This window comes from Podarcis bocagei (genome assembly GCF_964188305.1).
Source record: "Podarcis bocagei genome assembly, chromosome: 6".
NCBI classification, from domain to species: Eukaryota; Metazoa; Chordata; class Lepidosauria; order Squamata; family Lacertidae; genus Podarcis; species Podarcis bocagei.
Window position 1 is genome coordinate 97,757,864 of NC_138130.1, and position 20,546 is coordinate 97,778,409.

At 45.8% G+C, this 20,546-nt stretch overlaps 1 protein-coding gene across 11 annotated transcripts in view; it reads left to right on the forward strand.

Moving 5' to 3' along the window:
• Positions 1–20,546, forward strand: part of TENM4 (teneurin transmembrane protein 4) — a 1,513,375-nt gene that overhangs the window by 929,413 nt on the left and 563,416 nt on the right. For 9 of the 11 annotated variants that reach the window (XM_081197251.1, XM_081197258.1, XM_081197259.1 and 6 more), the window contains one exon: positions 8,587–8,681. The exons of the other annotated variants lie outside the window; for them this stretch is intronic. The gene's annotated coding sequence lies outside the window, so the exon portion shown is untranslated. The remainder of the gene's footprint in view (positions 1–8,586; positions 8,682–20,546) is intronic. 11 annotated transcript variants of the gene reach the window in all.

Below are 20,546 nucleotides of genomic sequence, written 5' to 3' on the forward strand. Positions count from 1 at the left end.
GATCTGTATTTTGGTCATGTTCAGTTACGGTGCAGTATCACAGGACTTTGTATGAGACAGGGCTTCTGCGAAGGCTGAAGTTCAACAGGTGCAACTACTTCAATCTCAGCTTTGCATCGCTGGAGGGAAATAATAGCTAACGGGCATCCCCTCTGGAGGGGAAAAAGTCTCTGACCTGTATGAAATGTGGAGCCGCTGGAGACAAGTGGAAGTTTGTGTGCAGCCAGCGAAGTATGCCTACAAACAGCCAGTTCTTTAATCTCAGCATGAGAAAGTTGAAAGGGAGAAAGATCAGTTTTACAGAGCAAAAACGCCGGCTGTAGTTGACACGGTATACGCAGCGGAGAGAGGTCAAAACGCAAAATTCAGATTTTCAGTAATGCGGCCATCTCGCAGTCATGCTGAACAAACTCCTCATTGTGTGCACATAACAAATGGACTTTTCTTCCATATTGGGCTGCAAGGCGCCTTTGTTGTCTTCCTTTCTTCCCCCCTTTCCAGAGCAAACTTATTTGTTGTCAACAGAGCCAGGGGGAGGACAAAAAAAACCAAAAACCAACCTATCGCTTTCCCTCTGTTTGCATTCCCATGTGTCTCCTTTATATTAACCCGGGCCATTGATAAAGTGCAGGATCTTGTTCCAGACCCTTATCTGGCTCCTGTTTGGCTTTGCTCTCTCCCTGTGCCCCACCCCCGGTGTGCTCTCCACCGCAACAACTCAGCTGTCCGACATTCTCCCTGTGACCTTGCACTGGGAGCCATTCTGTCCCTTCCCAGTGCCGGAAACTGACTTCTCCCCTCTCATCAACTCAGCGTGCACAGAGCCTAGACTTTTGCCCCCAGGCTCCGTCACCGCCACATTGGTATCGACACCGACAGCCGAGAGAAAGTCTAGGCAGCAGCTTCCTGGGCTTGGGCTGCGATATTATCAAGGCCATCAGCTTGAGTAAGCTGTAACCACGGAGTCCCGTTACAATCTTCCATCCCCGGCCCGTATTATGACACCGGGTCAGTCCCTTTGTGGCTGGCCTTGTAAGAAAGCACTGTCCTTGATAGGAGGGTGATAAATGAAGCCGATACTTCCTGCCGTACTTTGCATGGCACATATAAAATTACCGGCTGGGTGGAAGACGCTTTGCAATACAATTGCATCAGGAAAACCAGGCAAGACTGGGACTAAAGAACAGGCTTGCAATGACCTTTGCTCTTGGGGAAGAGCTGTAACTCATTGGCACTGATCCTGGCTTTCATGTAGAAGGTCCTAGGTTTGATCCCCAGCATCTCCTGGTAGGACTGGGAGTGTCTCCCACCAGAAATGTTGGAGATACTCCTCTATTGATATTTCTACATTGCAGGGATTTGGACTAAATGACCCTTGGAATTCTAAGACTCTGTGGGGTTTGTTTGTTTTTGTTGTTTTTTTGCATAATTTTAATTTTCAGGGTTTATAACGAAAATCCTGCTGTTGCCTTTTTAACATTCTAAATCTGAGATAGTCAACATGGTGCCATTCAGACATTGTTTGACTACAACTCCCATGAGCCCCACCACCAAGGCCAATGCTCAGGGATTATGGGGGTTGTAGTCCTGCAAAATCCGGAGGGCACTGTGTGGAACAAAGGCTGTAAAGCTGTTTTCTTCTCGGTCCACTTGCTTTGCTTGCATGGCAGTCAACTAACCAGGCCGAACACCTTTGGATGCTTATATGGCTGCTATCATTGTGGTATTTTAAACACCATACGCTTGTAACAAAGTTGAAACAGACCAGTCCGTGTATTACCCATCCGTTGCATCAGTTATCTCCTGCCGCTTTACTCCAGAGGACCGCACATGTCTGAAGAGATTGGCAAGTCTTCACAAACGTTCCCATATTGCTCTGGAGGAAAACCGCAGCCTCACCATCAGTTTTGTAAAAAGTTGGAGGGGAGATAAATAATAATAATTAATAATAATAATAATAATTTATTATTTGTACCCCGCCCATCTGGCTGGGTTTCCCCAGCCACTCTGGGCGGCTTCCACAGAGACCAAAAATACACTAAAATGTCACACATTAAAAACTTCCCTAAACAGAAGATGTCTTCTGAATGTCAGGTAGTTGTTTATCTCTTTGACATCTGAAGGGAGGCCGTTCCACAGGGCGGGCGCCACTACCAAGAAGGCCCTCTGTCTGGTTCCCTGTAACCTCACTTCTCGCAATGAGGGAACCGCCAGAAGGCCCTCGGTGCTGGATCTCAGTGTCCGGGCTGAACAATGGGGGTGGAGACGCTCCTTCAGGTATACAGGACCGAGGCCGTTTAGGGCTTTAAAGGTCAGCACCAACACTTTGAATTGTGCTCGGAAACGTACTGGGAGCCAATGCAGATCTCTCAGGAGCGGTGTTATGTGGTCCCGGCGGCCACTCCCAGTCACCAGTCTAGCTGCCGCGTTCTGGATTAATTGCAGTTTCCGGGTCACCTTCAAAGGTAGCCCCACGTAGAGTGCATTGCAGTAGTCCAAGCGGGAGATAACTAGAGCATGCACCACTCTGGCAAGACAGTCTGCAGGCAGGTAGAGTCTCAGCCTGCGTACCAGATGGAGCTGGTAGACAGCCGCCCTGGACACAGAATTAACCTGCGCCTCCATGGACAGCTGTGAGTCCAAAATGACTCCCAGGCTGCGCACCTGGTCCTTCAGGGGCACAGTTACCCCATTCAGGGCCAGGGAGTCCCCCATACCCGCCCGCCCCCTGTCCCCCCAAAAAGTACTTCAGTCTTGTGGCCTAGGGGAAAGGGGAGTGGCTATATAGTGGGTGGCCTGGCGGGAGCATCCTAAATGCTATATAAGGAGACCTGGAAGGGCTCTGGGACCTGGGCTTCACCATCTCTGTCTCAGCCTCCCTTCGCTCTGCTTCCCCCATGTCAAAAAACAAAACTATGTGAGGAAGTGAGGACCGGTCTGAATTTTGCTCGTGTTCTGCGGTTACAGAACCCCAAGAGACGCCATTGCAATGATTTCTCACGGCATTGCCTGACAACTCCGGAGAGGGAAACACTAAACTCGCTACCGGAGCGACGGCCCTCCGCTTTTGATTTTTAAACGCAAGTTGTCTGCTTTTTCGGAGCCGGACGGTGCAATGATTTCCCTGTGCGATGTAATCTGGTTTATAGATCTGTATAAGGGTTTTTATGGCAGCACTTGATTATGCAGTGTCCCAAATGATTTATCAAAGGAGCTGATGTAAAAGGCCAGCAAGAAATGCCGGGGAAATTAACTACCTAATTCTTTCTGGGAAGTAAACAAACAGCTGGAGTCTCGGGAAACTCGGGACCCCAGTCTGGGAGCAGGAAGCAACTTCTCGCTTCCTTCTCCCAAGTGACGTTCCTTTGTGTTCAGTAAAAATGTTTAACTCAGCATGGACAGAAGGCAGGTGAAAAGATTACAAGGGGGAGACAAAGTGTATGTCAGCATCCCTTAATTAAGAGCTGGGGAACCTTGTTCTTCAAAGGTCACAGGGCACTCTGTGTGGTGGCCCCTAAATTGTGGAACTTGCTCCCCACAAAGGCACAACTCGCACCGTCATTGCACAGCTTAGGCACTCAAAGTGTATATTTTTAGGACTTGCCTTCTTTTTGTGACTGTAAATTGTTTTAAACTCTTCTTAATACAGTGGTACCTCGCAAGACAAATGCCTCGCAAGACAAAAAACTCGCTAGACGAAAGGGTTGTTTGTTTTTTGAGTTGCTTCGCAAGCCGATTTTCCCTATGGGCTTGCTTCGCAAGATGGAAACGTCTTGCAAGTTTGTTTCCTTTTTCTTAACACCGTTAATACAGTTGCGACTTGACTTCGAGGAGCAACTCATAGAACGCGGTGTGGTAGCCTTTTTTGAGGTTTTTAAAGACTTTGGTGATTTTTGAAGCTTTTCCAAAACTTTCCCAACACCGTGCTTCGCAAGACGAAAAAAATCGCAAGACGACAAAACTTGCGGAACGAATTAATTTCGTCTTGCGAGGTACTATGTTTTGATGTTGTAACCTGCCCTGGAACGTTAGGGTGAAGGGCAGGGAAGTAATAACAATAATGGTCAAGTTGAAGGTACACCTAGAATTCTAACCTGGTTGACCCAACTTGTAACCCAGGTAATAATGAATAATGGTAATAAATTTTAGTGTGTTTCTGTAGTGCAATTCAGAACAGGAAAATGGCTCATCTTCTTCAAAAACTTCATTGTACTCCAGTACATCAAGGGCATTACACGTTCTAAATTTTGGGAAATATTTCTTTATCATGGTTTCCATTATTCCGCCTCTCCCCCACCCCCCAAAAAATACCCTCTGGTGGCTGCTGTCATATGCTCCCAGGTTGTCTTTCAGTATAATGAAATATTAACTTAATACGTTTTTCTTTTCTGCAACTGGGATATATGTAGAAATATCGATTCAGACCAGGCGAGACAGTACGTCGTTCGTATAATATAGTATTTCATGAGGATGACATGAGGGTAAGTGCACAGGAAAGCGAAGTATTTATGGCCATGCATGGAATATAAAGATGGATTTGTACATTTGTTAGTGCAAAACCAATGCCTCCTGCATTGCTTTTCTGAGCGTATTAGTCACTAATCCCTTTCCCAGTGAATCTTCTTGTAGAAAAGAAAAGAGAAATGGTTCTCTGGGCCATTGATTTTCCTGTAACCCAACCTTTTGCAGAAGCTTTTAGAATTTGCTATCTTGATACTGCTGCATCTTAAGCTAAGAACATTCTCCCCCCCCCCCAAGAAAACTGTGGCCCAGTTGGGCCGCTGCTGGATCAGGCCATTGGCCCATCTGGGCCAGCATCCTGTCCTCACAGTGGACAACTGAGTGCCTACAGAAAGCCCACAAAATGGATCTGAATGTGACCGCGCTCTGCCCCTTGTCATTCCCAACAATGAGTTTGAGGAGATAGGCGGAGAATTGCCATAACGGCCAGTAACCATTGTTAGCCTTTGCCCTCCATGAATTTGCCTAATCCCCTTTGGAAGCCATCCAAGTTGGTGCCCATCTGCCGTCCCTTGCGGGAGCTAATTCTGTAATTTACGCGGGTGGCGCTGTGGGTTAAACCACAGAGGCTAGGGCTTGCTGATCAGAAGGTCGATGGTTTGAATCCCCACGACGGGGTGAGCTCCCGTTGCTTGGTCCCTGCTCCTGCCAGCCTAGCAGTTCAAAAGCACGTCATAGTGCAAGTAGATAAATAGGTACCACTCCGGCGGGAAGGTAAACGGCGTTTCCGTGTGCTGCTCGGGTTCGCCAGAAGCAGCTTAGTTATGCTGGCCACATGACCCGGAAGCTGTACGCCGGCTCTCTTGGCCAGTAAAGCGAGATGAGCGCTGCAACTCCAGAGTCGTCTGCTACTGGACCTAATGGTCAGGGGTCCCTTTACCTTTACCTATGCACTTGTTGAATAGGGCCTGTCTTTTGCATGTCCTGAACCTTCCAACATTTACCTGCATTGGATGGCCCTGAGGTCTGGTATTAAAACAGGGGGAGAAAAGCTTTATCCACTTTCTCTATCCCATGCATAATGGCATACACCTGTATCATGTCCCCAAATTACATTCCTAGCTTCAAAACCAGGTTTGAGTGTTAGGAGAACTCACTCCCTGCTCTTCCCTTGGACCCAGAGACCCTGACTCATTCCAAACCAGAGATACCCCTTGCATCCAAATCAAGGAATACTGGTCCAATATCAGTTAACTAACTAAGGGAACAACTCGGGTTTCAATTTGAGTTCGCAGAGCTGAAGAAGTGGCACAGTCAAGCAAGTGCAACAATTTCCTCTGTCAAATTGAACAAATCGAAGCCTGATTTCTGTGTAGCACAGCCTAGCAATTAAGTTTGTCACCTTCGTTCCCTCTGTAATAAGTGCCACATTCGTAGGGAGAGTTGGTCCCGTTCGCCAAAGGATGTTACGAAAAATAGGAAGATGCCTTTGATTTCCATTTGTATAGGTTTAAATTGTGTTACATGGGGTAAATCGGCTATAGGACTGCTTCCAGGAACCAGCCAAAATTGGAACCAATAAATGCGTGCAGAAGTAGGGATGTTGTGCAAGCAGAACAATCATGCAAGATCGCTGGATTCTTCTGGTGATGATTTCCTTTCCCGGCGTTGCTTGTGAAGTCGCCCGTATAGTTCTTAGCGTTTTGGGGGCGGGTGTTGCTGTTGTTCTTTAGTCGTTTAGTCGTGTCCGACTCTTCGTGACCCCATGGACCAGAGCATGCCATGCACTCCTGTCTTCCACTGCCTCCCGCAGTTTGGTCAAACTCATGCTGGTAGCTTCAAAAACACTGTCCAACCATCTCGTCCTCTGTTGTCTCCTTCTCCTTGTGCCCTCCATCTTTCCCAACATCAGGGTCTTTTCCAGGGAGTCTTCTCTTCTCATGAGGTGGCCAAAGTATTGGAGCCTCAGCTTCACGATCTGTCCTTCCACTGAGCACTCAGGGCTGATTTCCTTAAGAATGGATAGGTTTGATCTTCTTGCAGTCCATGGGACTCTCAAGAGTTTCCTCCAGCCCCATAATTCAAAAGCATCAATTCTTCAGCGATCAGCCTTCTCTATGGTTTTGGGGCTGGTAGATGAGAGCAAAGCTGAGGTCCAAGCAAACCTGTCAGCACTGCCTTGCAGACATGCTGCAGTTTGTTCCTGTTCTTCCAATTAAGGGAAGCAAATGGCGATATTCAAATAGAGGGGAAGGGAAGTACTAGGCAACCTATTCCCTTTGATCAGATGACAGCAGCATTTTGTTTTCTGCTTTTTAAAACGGGATTTGCCTGATTAGCTAGCTCTTTAAACCCAGAGCAGAAGCACTTTCAGCGGTGGGTCGGGCATCACAATTTATTTATTTTTTTAAAAAAACGGGGAAAAGCAACATGCAATTTCTCACAGCCGGAGATTTGGCTCAAAGGTTGTTTACACACCCTTCAATCCAAACGGGAAAGACCTTTTTTATTTGATCATCTCTGGTTCGGGAACAGGTGTGATGTTGCAGCCGCCTCCAGCACAAAAGCCACATTGCAGACCTGAAACAACCAGCAGCGCCTCATTAATATTAAAGCCAGGAGACGATCGTTAGTTAGTTTGTTTTGTATCGCCTACCGGGAGGTGGGTTGAAAATTTGCGGCATTTCTCCCCTGTCTTACAGCAATCTTGAAGCAGCCTTCCTTAGCCAGGGGCTGCTCCCCTGGATGGACCTCGTCTACCAGCAGCCCTGGCTAGCATGCCCAATGGTCTGGGACAAAGGGAGTTGGAGCCCAGCAATGCAGGGAGAGCGTGGGCCTGGAGAAGATTATCTCGAGTTGCAACACTCTTTGAAGTGTGTGATGAAGAGCCCTGGTAGATCAAGCTGTTGACCTGTCTTGCCCAGTGTTCTGTTCTCACAGTGGCCAACCAAGTGCCCATGGCAAGTCTACAAGCAGGAATTGAATGCAGTTTCTTGCAACTGGTATTTTAGACACAAGACTGCCCTTGACATGGATGCAGTGAAAACCCTTGGTTAGGGAATATCATAGCAGGAACCAATTCTCAGGATTAGGCTGAGCCAATTCAAGGATAGGGCTGGCCAATATAGCCATATACAGTGGTACTTTGGGTTACAGACGCTTTGGGTTACAAACTCCGCTAACCACTTTGGTTGCTCCAGGTTGAGAACTTTGCCCCAGGATCAGAATGGAAATCGCACGCCAGCAGGAGGCCCCATTAGTAAAAGCACGCCTCAGGTGAAGAACCGTTTCAGGTTAAGAACGGACCTCTGGAACGAATTAAGTTCTTAACCCGAGGTACCACTTTATCATCAAAAACAAGTCTGAAGTTCATATCAGCCAATCAGAAGCTGTGATTTGGCTTTCAAACATTTCGGAAGTCGAACGGACTTCCGGAACAAATTCCGTTCGACTTCTAAGGTACGACTGTATGTTTATTGGGAAATTATTTGATTTGTATATCAGTAAAAGTGTTACAACTTAAAAATAAAAATTATTTATAACGATACAGCTCTCCATTCAGAACAATAGCAACAACAATAATAATGGAAACATATATAAAACATATATGAAACCATAATAAAACATCAAGCATTAAAAACTTCCCGATACAGGGCTGCCTTCAGATATCTTCTAAAAGTTGTGTAGTTCTTTATCTCCTTGACTTCTGATGGGAGGGCTTTCCACACGGAGGGCACCACTACCAAGAAGGCCCTCTGCCTCCATCTTTCATCCTGCTGGGCAAAAGGCGTTATCACAGTTCAGGGATGCACTCCACCCACACAAAAGTGTTTGAGGAGGAAGCAGTGCAGGGCCATTGAGGGGCGCAACCTGGGGCTAGGGGGTGTGGCCTGGGAAAGGGTGTGATCCAGGAAATGTCCCAAGGGCCAGAGAGAGAGGGTGGCATTTTTCTCCTTTTCCCCTTCCCTGGTCCTTGCTGCAACCAAGCAAGACTCTGAGGCCCAGATGAACATATAGTCCTCAAGAAGTCTGCAGCCTCACTCCCAGGCGAAGAAGTTCACTTCTCCAAGGCCTGGAGTCTGCGACACAGTCCTTACTCACAGCTGCTTGTCTTCTCTGGTTTAGGGCGATGTCACGGGTGCTACATAACCATGCGATGACTCACAGCATTGTCTACGTGATGATTCAGAAAAGCTGCCGTCCTATATCCACTTAAACCTGTAAGTAAGCCTCAGATGAGCTCAGAGGGGACTTAGCTCTGAGTAGGGTTGTGCTGTGAGACAACTGATGGGGACGGCAATGGGAATGTGCAGAAGTGTTCCTGCCTCTCACGATGGCCATTGATAACCTTAAACCCACACCCCTTAATCCTCCACACCAGAAAACCCGGATAAACCCAGGGTGGCAATAACACATTGACTTGACTGCAGACACGCAGCACTGTGAACTGTTGAGCATGTGCTACTACGTATTCCATGTAGCTGGATATTATCACATATTTCTTTATACCCTGTCTTTTTCTCTGACAGGGACTCAAGGTGAAACAGTTAAAAACATGAGGGTGAGGGGGACAATAACTAAAATAATAATGAAGTGCTTGTATTCCAGGCCCTAAGAGATCTCAGTGCTTTGTCTACCCAGCATGCACCGTTGATCCTGAGCATTGTTTGCTGTTTCCTGCGCCCCCTGCCTGCTTCCTATCTCATCCTCGCATTGCTACCCTGGAATCCTAGAATCCTTGACTCATAGAGTTGGGATCCTGAGGGTCATCTAGTCCAACCCCCTGCAAGCAGGAGTCTGCAATGCAGGACCCTGAGATAAGGAGTCTCATGCATGGCAAGCATGTTGTGTAACCTTTCTTCTTTGACGATCACTCATAGCCGAGTAAGATTGTCTTCCATGAACACGGTCTTAGCAGTGAGTCCGTAAGTGACTGCGGAGGGCAGTTCTAGATCCACACGTCCTTCCACAGTGGGGACATAGGTTTCTGGGCGGGAGTTGATCACGGTGAGGGTTTGCCAAGCGTGCCTTCCTCTTTGCACGTTTCTCCCTTGCGTCCTGAGTTCGAGTGTCTTCAAAGCCCTTGACACCTTTGGGAAAGGCTGTTCTCCAACTGGAGCGCTCACAGGCCAGTGTTTCCCAGTTGTCAGTGTTTATACTACATTTTTAAAAGATTTGTCTTGAGATAGTCTTTGAACCTCTTTTGTTGACCACCAGCATTATGCTTTCCATTTTTAAGTTCGGAATAGAGTAGTTGCTTTGGAAGACGATAATCAGGCATCCAAACCAGCCCAACGAAGTTGATGTTGAAGAATCATTGCTTCAACACTTGTCATCTTTGCTTCTTCCGGTACACTGGCATTAGTTCACCTGTCTTCCCAAATGATATGCAATTTTTATTATTATTTATGGAATCTTTCGAGGAGTTGTAGATGCCATTTATAAGTGGTAGAAGCATACAGTAAGGTTGGTAATACAACAGCTTTGTAAACAGGCATTTGGGTTTCCCTGAGAATGTCCCAGTCCACAAACATTCTGCACTTCAATCGGGAGAAAGCCGCACTCGCAGAGCTTAGGCAATACTGGATTTCATCATCAATGTTGGCCCTTGTGGAAAGATAGCTGCCCAAGTAGGAGAAGTGATCAACACTTTCCAATGTTACACCGTTAAGTTGGATTTGTGGCACTGCAGAGGGGGTTTTTGTGCTTGTTGGTGCAGCATTTTGGTTTTTTGGATGTTGAGCAATAGGCCAAGCTTTTCGTAAGCTTCTGCAAAGCTATTTAGGATGGTTTGGAGGTCATCCTCTGAGTGTGTACACACTACATTGTCATCAGCATATTGAAGCTCTAAGACAGAAGTTATGGTAACCTTATTCTTTGCTTTCAGCCTTCTCAAGTTAAAGACCTTTCCATCTGTTGGATATATGGTTTCTACCCTGGTGGGGAGTTTCCTTCCATTCAACAATGTATAGGATCAGGGAAATGAAAATAATGAATGGAGTTGGGGCGATAAAGCAACCCTGTTTAACACCTGATCCCACTGTGAATGGCTCACTTTAAGAGCCATTGTTATCTGTGATTGTTGCTGTCATATTATCATGGAGGAGCTGAAGGATGCTCACAAATTTTTCTGGGTAGTTCAATTCTGCCCACTTTGAAGGCCTTGGCAGGTATCCCATCAGGTCTGCTGGCTTTGTTGTTTTTCATTTAGTTAATAGCTGTACACAACTCTCCTGCTGCTAGCTCATTTCTAATTTGTTTTTGTAGAATTTGTGAGAGGAGATGCTGGTAATGTCCCAGTGCAATGCAATAACTTCTTTATCTTTTAGAAGTGTGGGACCGCCTGTTGAGTGTAGGGGGCATATTTCATGAATTATTGGTCCATAGATAGTCTTTGTGGCTTTAAAGAAACTCTGTGCCTTAGTGTTGGTATAGGTTTTTTCTTAGTTTCTATATTTTTGCCAGATCCAAAAAGCATCCCTTTTATTGTCAATATTGCGTTCAATCTCACTATCATTCTTATCAAACCAGTCCTGGTGTTTCTTGGTTTGGTATCCAATAGTTTGTTCACAGGCTGCAATAATGGATGTCTTTAGCTTGGTCCAGTGTTCCTCAACGTTATCAGCGAACTCCGAAAGCAGTTGGTCCTTAAGAGTTGTTTGGAAGCAATCTGACTTAATAGGATCTTGAAGGGCTTGAGTGTTTATTTTGTGCCTTGGTTTCCTTCCTTGAAGCCTGCATTGAGGTATAATTTTGATAGGCATTGTGGGATGTATTAATCATGAAGGTCTGTCAGCATTTTCACATACATGTCTCCTAATAAGCACATTTTTGCATACAGTTCTAACATTAACATTTTTGCACTCATGTTCCCCTGATAGTTTGCATTTCATTTTCACCACAGCATGCATATTAGGTGCCTTTGTTCCTAACAGACGGATTTTTGTACATATTGTCTTAGTTGGAGACCTGCACTGCAAAATCCAGAGAAGGGGGGATTTTGAAGCGTAGCTGTTCTTCGGTTTGCATCTTGCTTCAGGAAGTGTGAATTAGGTAGTTTCTCATTAAAATCCAAACAAATTAGAATTTCTGCCCAGTGGTTCAGTATCGTTTTATTCTGTCAGGCTTTTATTTTGTGGGGTACACATACAATATTTTTTACGGTTTCTAAGCTGCTGGCCCTGTCCCCTTTATTGCCACTGTTTTCATGGAATTAGAATTTTTATGTGTTGTAAACTGCCTTGAGTGGTTTATTTATACCAGAAGGGTGAGATATGCTAAGTCAATAAATAAGTAAAAGTCTGAAATGGATTAGGCGACTCTGCTTCAGAGGGAATTGGGTTAGCATTAACCTAATGAAAGTTGGCGACCCCACAGTTGCAATAGTGTCAAGAGAGAGGCTAGTAAATGGTTTTTATGAAAGTAATATCTAACACAAAGTTAAACACCCAACATTGATGCTGATTAGAGATGGGTGAATTTGTCACTTCTGGTTTTTCTCAGTTTCTCCTTCCTATCTTAAGCTCACTTTCCACATCAGTTTGTGATTATATATGTTTTGAAATCATCAAGAAATTTCACCAGTGTTTGGGTGCATATTTATCCCAATACACACAAGTTTAAAATGCAACTTTGATTAATTTATAAACTGCTTTGAGGTGGGTTCCCCCCCCCCCCTGCAGTCAGGCAGTGTATATATTTTAAGAAGCAAACAAATAGACTTTTTTTTTTTTGCAAAGCATATTTTCCTAATAAAATGCATGTCATTTTCACAAATATGTGCTTTTCGATGCGCACTTCAATCTAGTCTTCACATTGTTGTACACACTGCTTGACTTAAGAACTTTACTGCAAGGTCCGGAGAAGTACAGATTTCAAATGATGACTGTGTTTCAGTTTGTGTATTGTTTCAGAAAGTGCAAATTAGGCAGGTTCACCGCTAAATGTGAAATGAGTTTAATTCTGCCTCTCCCTGCCGGTCTGTAGTGCTGATCATAGCTAATAAAATGGCCGAGTGTTGGAAGGGAATCTTTTGCCCAACATGGGGCTTGAACCCACAGCCTTCAAATTTAGAGTTTCATGCTCTACGAACTGAGCTGTCAGATGCTGTGATACTCAATAGGGTAGGGTGATACCTTGTTCTCAACATTGTGATATATCACCAGCTAAACATTGTGATATACTGATAAATCAAAAGGAGCTATGTTGGGTGGCTTCACGGTTTTCCCCACATTGTGATTTTTGCATAGCACTCTCTCACACACACACCAGGATTCACGATATATTGCCAGGTCAAAAATTATGAAAACGATATCGCAATATGGACTTCAAACCGGTTTTGAATGATATTATCAATATATTGCCCAGCTGTAATACTCAACCATGTTAGAGGTTAGCTGGAGGTGTTTACATGGGAGAGGAAAGGCTGAGAGGTGTCAGGGGGTGACTCCACAGAGAATATCTGATCTTTTAACCATTGTTAATACCACGTGGGTAGCACTGTGGTCTAAACCACTGAGCCTCCTGGGCTTGCTGATAGGAAGGTTGGTGGTTCGAATCCCTGTGATGGGGTGATGGGGTGAGCTCCCATTGCTCTGTCCCAGCTCCTGCCAACCTAGCAGTTCGAAAGCACACCAGTGCAAGTAGATAAATAAGTACCACTGTGGCAGGAAGGTAAACAGCGTTTCTGTGCACTCTGGCACTTGTCACGGTCCTCTGTGCACCAGAAGCGGTTTGGTCCTGCTGGTCACATGACCTGGAAAGCTGTCTGTAGACAAACACTGGCTCCCTCGGCCTGAAAGCGAGCCATCCAGGGGTCCTTTACCTTTTACCTTACCATGATATCCTCCCCTCCAAAAGTAAAGGCAGATGTGTATGGAATGAAAAGGCTTTTGCACAAGCTCCAATACAGCCTCAACGTTTACCATTGCTCCTCGATGTCTTAATGTGCCGTACATAATCCTTGCCCGTTTCGATTTCCTCACATCCTGTCCTGGAATGAACTGGAGATGCTACGATGACAAGGACTGTGGGTTCTTGCAGTGTTCCTGCATTTATCTCCTGACATATGGGAGGGAGCACGGTTTTGACCCCCAAGCCCACACATTGGGAGCATGCAAGTAAACAAGCTAGCTCTGAAGGGTGAGAGCATTAATTGGAACACACGCGTAGCAGCTGGCGAGCAGTCGAAAACCTTCACAAATGGGAGGTCCCTGCCTCACCAACCACCGAAGAGACCATTGCTCATCTGGGGTCAGAAGAGGAAGCTGAAAAAGAGGGGGCAGAACTCTGGCACGTTTGGGCAGGTCGATGAAAACGACTCACATTTTGGGAGGAAAAAAGGAAGAAAAGAAAAACCTCCAGAGATGAGAGTGGAGGCTGATCATTAGATCCTTGTCTAAGAAGGAATCCTCTGTTGGCAGCAGAGCAGACAGCTGCTAATAAACAGGCTGGTTGTTATCTTTTGTTCAGCACACTATGTTCTAGTCCATGCGTGGTGGTTAATATCAAGTCCTCATGGCACTGTTTTTTCAACCTTGAGTCGCCATGTGATGTTAAACTACATCTCCCACCATCCTTGGCTGTTGGCTAAGCTGGCTGGCGATGGTGGGGAGGTTGAAGAACGTTGCTTGGAAGCAAAGCCCGACTATGATCAGTGGAGAGCATGTGCAGGATAGTAACCTGAGTCACGTATGGCACCTGCGTTTTCAGAAACCGTTCCCTTATCATTTATGCCCACCTTGTGAAATAAGGTAAAGGTAAAGGGACCCCTGACCGTTAGGTCCAGTCGTGACTGACTCTGGGGTTGTGGTGCTCATCTCACTTTATTGGCCGAGGGAGCTGGCGTACAGCTTCTGGGTCATGTAGTCAGCATGACTAAGCCGCTTCTGGCGAACCAGAGCAGCACACAGAAACACCATTTACCTTCCCGCCACAGCGGTACCTATTTATCTACTTGCACTTTGATGTGCTTTCGAACTGCTAGGTTGGCAGGAGCAGGGACCGAGCAACGGGAGCTCACCCCCTTGCAAGGATTCGAACCGCCGACCTTGTGATCGGCAAGTCCTAGGCTCTGTGGTTTAACCCACAGCACCACCCACGTCCGTTTTACCTTGTGAAATAAGAACAGTACAAATTTCTGGTGACATGTCTCAGCTACAGACTTCATGCTTTGCATGCCCAGTCATTGGCATCTCCAGTTTTAAAGCCCACAGGGAGCAGCACTGGGAAAGGGATGCCTGCCTAGATACCACTGTTACTTGAAACAAAAGATACTGGATGAAGTGGACTTACAGTATTGGCTACTGGAATGAGGCAGCTTCATATACAGTGGTACCTCGGGTTAAGTACTTAATTCGTTCTGGAGGTCCGTTCTTAACCTGAAACTGTTCTTAACCTGAAGCACCACTTTAGCTAATGGAGCCTCCTGCTGCTGCCGCGCCGCTGGAGCACGATTTCTGTTCTCATCCTGAAGCAAAGTTCTTAATCCAAGGTACTATTTCTGGGTTAGCAGAGTCTGTAACCTCAAGTGTATGTAACCTGAAGCGTACGTAACCTGAGGTACCATTATATTCATGTGTTGTTGTTCCATGATGTGATATTGGGAAGTTGTGTTACTGGTCTTGAAAACAGGGGTATCCTGAGTTGAAATGGTTGTTGTTCAATGCCTTTATAAATGACTTGGTTGAAGGCATTGAGTGGATGCTCATCAAATTTGCAGGGGACACTAAACTGGGAAAGAATCGTCTCCAGACAAACAAGCAGAAGTTTATTTGTTTGTTATTCTGAAGATTTATATCCAGCTTTTCATTCCAGTGATTCTAATGGCAGCTTGTATGCAACATGTAACAATACATGTTTACAGCTTTTAGTGTCAGTTGTGGCCACATCTAGGGGTCTTGGTGGACCACAAACTTAACGTGAGTCAACAGTGTGATGCAGCAGCAAAAAAAAAAAGCTAACACTATTTTAGGCTGCATCAACAGAAGTCTAGTGTCCAGATCAAGGAAAATAATAGTCCCACTCTATTCTGCCTTGGTCAGACCACACCTGGAATATGGTGTCCAGTTCTGGGCACCACAATTTATGAAGGATGTTGACAAGCTGGAAGGTGTGCAGAGGAGGGCGACCAAGATGATCAAGGGTCTTGAAGCTAAGTCTTACGAGGAGTGCTTGAAGGAGCTGGGTATGTTTAGCCTGGTAAAGAGGAGACTGAGAGGAGAATGATAGCCATCTTCAAATATCTGAAGGGCTGTCATATAGAGAAGGGAACGTGCTTGTTTTCGCCTGCTGTGGAAGCTAGGACTCAAACCAATGGCTCAAGAACAGAGATTCTGACTAAACATTCAGAAAAACTTTCTGACGGTAAGATCTGTTCGGCAGTGGAACAGACTCCCATGAGAGGTGGTGGACTCTCCTTCCTTGAGGGGTTTTAAGCAGAGGTTGGATGGCCATCTGTCATAGATGCTGTAGCTGAGATTCCTTCATTGCAGGAGGTTGGCTAGATTACCCTTGGTTTCCTTCCAACTCTAAGATTCTGTAGTCAGATGTCTTGCATCCAGGTGAGCACCTATTCCAGGCTTCCTCAAACTTAGCTCTCCAGATGTTTTGAGACTACAGTTCCCATCATCCCTGACCACTGGTCCTGCTAGCTAGGGATCATGGGAGTTGTAGGCCAAAAACATATGGAGGGCCGAGTTTGAGGAAGCCTGACCTATTCAAAATCCAATAAGGTCATCAGTTCATGAAAGCTTCCTCCATGTGTATATTTATTGCTTCCAGGACTGTGGTGCCAGTTCACGTTGCCCTTTGCTAGTAGCGACAAGCTTCCTGGAGTCTCTGTGAAATCCCCTGTAGCCAGTGGCTTGTATCCAAAGTAATACTATGTGAGTGTTCTGTCCGTGGAAGTATTTCTGGCAGTGCAATGGATCAATCTCCTAAATCTGTTTTAGGGGTTTGGGGAGGGCACTGGGAGGAAGCTCCCACTGCACACATTGGAATCTTTGCATGATTGGGACCCAATGTGAATGGGAAGATGTTTAATGCACATTGACTCTTATCAGCTTGTATTGCTAATCCTTCCAGAGTCAAATATACACACACAACCAAAGACCGTTAAATGCACGCAACCCGTAAATTGTTCAGTGTTGTGAGCAAACTGGAAAACAAAACATGAGAGGAGGGTGGAGGGAGAGAGAATTGGCTAGACTTGTTGAAAAGCATTCCTTTCGTTCCCATAATCAAGATAGCTGCAGGGTAGCAAAACTGAAAATAGAGTGTTAGGTGATATTTGCTCTCATTACAAAGATTGATTCTTTAATTAAAATTAATTTAAGTTTTAATTAAAATGAGGGGCGATGTATGCTGGCATTTCCAAGAACACACTAATGTTTTGAATTCACGTGGCTCCTTTTGATAACAATGCCTGGGTTTTCCTTTGCTCCTGAGTTCTGTCGGTCAGTGTAATGGGAAACTGCTTGCACTCGATTTTCAAATGGCACTTTTTATTTATTAATTATTATTATTATTTTAATTTCTATACCGCCCTATACCCAGAGGTCTCAGGGCGGTTCACATAAAATATCAAATACATAAAATCAAAACAAAACCAACAACCCAATAAAAAACCCCCAAAGAGCCAGCACTTTTAAAAAAGGATATAGGATAAAGATCAAGTCAGGTGAAGACCTGGTTGAAAACTAACTGTGATGGCCTGGGAATCTGATTCGGAAGCTGAACCAGAGGAATCCCAGCCTGCACAGGAGTCCCCGCCTCCAGGGCCGGCTGAGCCGGGGCAGAGCCTTGAATCTGAAGCGCCTGCACCTGTGCCGGATCCTCAGGAGCAGGCACCAGATGAATCCACTCTGGCTCCGGAGGTGATTGAAGAAGAAGAAGAAGAGTTTGGATTTGATATCCCGCCTTTCACTCCCCTTCAGGAGTCTCAAAGCGGCTAACATTCTCCTTTCCCTTCCTCCCCCACAACAAACACTCTGTGAGGTGAGTGGGGCTGAGAGACTTCACAGAAGTGTGACTGGCCCAAGGTCACCCAGCAGCTGCATGTGGAGGAGCGGAAGCGCCTGCACCTGTGCCGGATCCTCAGGAGCAGGCACCAGATGAATCCACTCTGGCTCCGGAGGTGATTGAGGACCCATTGCCTACAGGTGCGCCTCTCCCAGCCCTGTCAGGGGAAGGTGAGCCTCCCCCTGGGTCCAGTAACCCTCCAGCCTCTCCTGAGCTGCAGAGGCTCAGGGCAGAGAGGTGGAGGGAACTGGTTTCTCCCAGGAGGAGTGCTCGCCTTAAGGCCAGGAGAGGCGGGTCACCTGTGGGCCGGGACCGCCCCTGGCCTCAGAGAAGGTAAAGGCCAGTCAGCCCAGTTCCAGGTTGCGGGAGCAATGTCGTTGGAAACCTGTTTCTGCCAGCACCCAGACCTGTTTTTCCAGAGTTCCCGACCTTGCCTGGCTCCTCGCTTTGGACCCCGCTTCGCCCTTGGTGGACAGTCTCCAGACTCTCGACCCAGGACCGGACACTGACCACGCCTCACGGTAACCTCCCCCCAGGACCAGCACAGTAACATTTTTGCCTGGCGCCTAAAGGTTTGTAGTGAAGGCGCCAGGCAAACTTCTCTGGGGAGAGCATTCCACAGACGGGGAGCCAGTTCTCGTGCTGCCACCCTCCTGACCTCTTGAGGAGGAGGCACATGAAGAAGGGCCTCAGAAGATGATCTCAGGGTCCGGTAGGTTGATATGGAAAGAAGCTGTCCTTGAGGTATTGTGGTCCTGAGCCTTTTCCTTGAGAACATACCTGGAGGAGGCATTCCAAATCAGGTGGATGGTAGCATCACTTCCATCACTTGAAGAAGGGCCGTAAGTCAGTTGTAGAGTATCTGCTTTGCAGGTCAAAGGTCCCAGATTCAGTTCTGGGCATCTCCAGCTGGGCTGAAGGCGTTCCCATTCTGAACCCCTGGAAAGCCAATACTGGCCAGGGTAGACAAAAGTGACCTTAGATGGACCAATAGTCTCATTCAGTATAAACAGCTCTGTGTGTGGTTTTCCCACATTGTGGGGATCCAGCTGGAGGAGAAGAGGCCCTGCTATTGTAGAAGATCATCCCTCCACATGTAGAGGATTGTTGTTGTTTTTTTAAATGATATTTATTAAGTTTTCAAAGGGAAAAAGTTACATAAGTAAAAAAAAAATAGACGAAAAGACAACAATAAAAATAAAAAAGAAAAAAAGAAAAATACAAAATACAGAAAAAAGATTAAAAACATTTTAAAAAGAAGAAAAAACACATCAATCTTTCCCTATCATATATTCATATCCTTGCTTCCCTGACCTCCTCACACCTCCCTTTTTTGTATTCCAGTTCAGTTAGTTAATTCAGCATTTTCTTTCCCTCTTTATTTTTATCTTAATCCTTTAACTTAATATAATATGACTTTGAGTTCTCACCTGTTATTAATCCATTTTTCATACACCTTTAAAACATTGCTGCTTAAACCACTTAACTTCATTCTGACATCATTCTAACATTCATTAATTTTGCAATATTTCTGTAAATAGTCTTTAAATTTCTTCCAATCTCCTTCCACCGACTCTTCTCCCTGGTCTCGGATTCTGCCATATGTAGAGGATTATTGGAATGGAGGTGGAGAGCTGTGCAGAGGGAAGGCGGAACCAACAGGCTCATTCCCTCTGTCTCTCCTTCTCTCTCACACACACAAACACACACAATTCTATCAGGTGCAGGAGAATGACCATGTTAGCCCTCTTGTCACCAGCATGCCCATGGGGAAATAGCCAAGATACAAGTCGCTGGTACCTCTGGAGGGGTTGGGAGAACTCACACAAAGCCTTTTCCAGGCACTGAATAAGTAACTTTATTGTGTCTCTAAGCTCATTTTATTTGACTTTTCATTTAATTTTGCTTTGCTGTTCACGAGCTGCATCGTATTAAATATTTACTATTCTGGTTATATTGTCAAGATGCACTTGACGGTCTTATGGTAATCACCACTCAGCCTTTCAGCGGAGACTGTCTCTGTGTTTATACAGTTCAGGGGACAGTGATGAACCCCATATCTAGCTATCACTGCCAAGGGATGCATCTGTCTTTTTCTGATGTGTCTTGCTTGCCTGTTCTGTTTTGTTTCCACAGTAATCACACACACACACACACACAAACGTATGTATGAAAATGCATATTTAAATTTGTATCTTGAACATATTTGCTCCCTAAAATATGCATTTCTAGACGTTGCATCACAAAACACACATTTTTCCCCAGTATTTTTTTCAGCTGGTAAGTTTTTCAAGCTGCGATCTGTGTCACAAGCAGGGCTGTGCTGAAATCTGTTCTTCAGTGGTTGTTGTTTGTTACAAGCTTCCTTCCTCTGACAAAGAGGAGTGGGCAAAGGCTTGGTGGATTTCATGTGAATGGCAAGGAAGAAAAAGAGGGAAGCATAAAGAGACAGAAAGAGGAGTGAAGGATGATAACCTTGTGCTCAGGAACCAAATGTGGCCCCCGGGCTCCTTTATCAGGCCCTTGGGACTTTCCACAGACTGCACCCTCACTTGCAGGGGGTTGGACAAGATGACCCCCAGAATCCCTTCCAATTCTGATTCCTCAGCCACATCCTTCACCAGCTCTCCTTGGCTGATTATGCCTGGCTAGAATATTATTGTTGTTTAGTCGTTTAGTCGTGTTAGACTCTTCGTGACCCCATGGACCAGAGCACGCCAGGCACTCCTGTCTTACATGGCCTCCCGCAGTTTGGTCAAATTCATGTTGGTAGCTTTGAGAACACTGTCCAACCATCTCATCCTCTGTCGTCCCCTTCTCCTTGTGCCCTCCATCTTTCCCAACATCAGGGTCTTTTCCAGGGAGTCTTCTATTCTCGTGAGGTGGCCAAAGTATTGGAGCCTCAGCTTCAGGATCTGTGAGCACTCAGGGCTGATTTCCTTCAGAATGGATAGGTTTGATCTATTTTTCCTATTATTTATTAAATATATTAAATTTGTATGCCACCCTTCATTCAAAGATCACAGGGCAGCTCACAACATAGTATGTTGACTATGTCATGAAAC